This window comes from Muntiacus reevesi, chromosome X (assembly GCF_963930625.1).
Source record: "Muntiacus reevesi chromosome X, mMunRee1.1, whole genome shotgun sequence".
NCBI lineage: Eukaryota > Metazoa > Chordata > Mammalia > Artiodactyla > Cervidae > Muntiacus > Muntiacus reevesi.
In genome coordinates this window covers 64,566,949-64,568,728 of record NC_089271.1, presented here as the reverse complement: position 1 = coordinate 64,568,728, position 1,780 = coordinate 64,566,949, and the positions used below count along the sequence as shown (strand labels likewise).

The 1,780-nt window shown below is 57.0% G+C and overlaps 1 pseudogene; it reads left to right on the top strand.

Moving 5' to 3' along the window:
- Nucleotides 1–693: 693 nt before the first annotated feature.
- On the top strand, nucleotides 694–1,406 carry LOC136154322 (phosphoethanolamine/phosphocholine phosphatase-like; annotated as a pseudogene).
- Nucleotides 1,407–1,780: the final 374 nt, after the last annotated feature.

The following is a 1,780-nucleotide window of genomic DNA, read 5'->3' as shown; positions in this document are numbered from 1 at the left end:
CCTTCAGCTGCAGTGGATGCCCAGCCCTGGGCATCTGCCTCTTCCCTTTTGAGGACAGAGGGCAGGCAAGGCTGTGACCAAGTGTTCATGAACCAGGCTTTGCCCAATAGAAACATGGTAGCCTTGGGCAAGTTATTTAATCTCTCGAGTCCTTTTCATCTGCTGGATCCATGGAATTGTGTTGAGCAAGGACAGAATATGAGTGAAGCTGATTTGTAAGCCATGATGTACCATACACAAGAAAGGGGCAATGAACATATAGAGAAAAAAACACTGGTCTCAGACTCTGAGATCTGGTTTTGAGGTCTGTCTCTGCCATATATAGTGGGTGATGTTTGCACAAGTTGGTTACCCTTTCTAGGTCTTCAATAATATCTGTAACCTTTCCAGCATCATGAGGGATTGTTAAGAGGATGACTAGCAAGGGCCTTGTGGTCCTTAGCTTATTTGATGGGCTGTTTTTACTGAGTGGTTCCTGGGGCTCAGGAGAGGGGATAGGATCAGGTGGATGTTAGTGGTGGAAACAAAGCCACCTGGCTGGGCACCCTCACATGGACCTTGTATGGTGGTCAGGAGCTCTGGACCGACAGCTGGAGGCCAACAATCCCTACAGGTGGTGCTCAGGGTGATGTACTGACAGTGAGCAGGTGTTTTCCAGTTGCTGGCCTCCAATGCCTGTCTAGGGACAGCGGGATGGCTGCGCAGGGCTCGCCGCGCTTCCTCCTGACCTTCGACTTTGATGAGACTATCGTGGACGAAAACAGCTCCCAGAGAGCCTGCGTGCCACCTACCGCGAGGGCTTCTACAATGAGTACATGCAGCACGTCTTCCAGTACCTGGGTGAACAGGGCGTGCGGCCGCGAGACCTGCCCGTGGTCTACGAGTCCATCCTGCTGTCGCCCGGCATGGGCGAAATGCTGCAGTTTGTGGCCAAGCAGGGTTCCTGTTTTGAGGTTATTCTCATCTCAGATGCCAACACCTTTGGCGTGGAGAGCGCGCTGCGCGCCGCCGGCCACCAAGGCCTGTTCCGCTGCATCTTCAGCAACCCTTCAGGGCCTGACGCTCGGGGGCTGCTGGCGCTGCAGCCCTTCCACTCACACAGCTGCGCGCGCTGCCCCGCCAACACGTGCAAGCACAAGGTGCTCAGCGACTACCTGCGCGAGCGGGCCCACGACCGCGTGCACTTCGAGCGCCTTTCCTACGTGGGCGACGGCGCCAACAACTTCTGTCCCATGGGGCTGCTGGCCGGTGGCGATGTGGCCTTCCCGCGCCGCGGCTACCCCATGCACCGCCTTATCCAGGAGGCACAGAAGGCTGAGCCCAGCTCCTTCCGCGCCAGCGTGGTACCCTGGGAAAATGCCACCGAAGTGCGCCTCCATCTGCAACAGGTGCTGAAGACGTGCTGAGGACGCGGCCTGCAGGGGGCGCCCAGCGGGAAGGGGGCCAGGGGGCTGGGGACAGGGAAAGACAAACCTAGTTTTAATAGTCCCTTTCCCTTTCGTTTTGGTGGGTCCCTCCAGGAATTTCGGGCATCCGGAGCTCGTCCATTTGGGGGCTGGAGGAGAGAGTTCGGAGCTGTCCCCGTCTATGCAGTTAACCCAGCTTGGCTGTCTCCCGCAGTTCCACTGCAAGCGAATTCTAGAGTTTGGCCCCACCAGGGTGGTACGCAGACCCAAGCAGGCAGCAGTGTTTTCCAAAAATCTTGCCCCTTCCCAACTGGGGGGAAGAGGTTGCCTGGCAGGGTAGAGAAGGAACATCTCCCACTGTGTTGCATTAACTG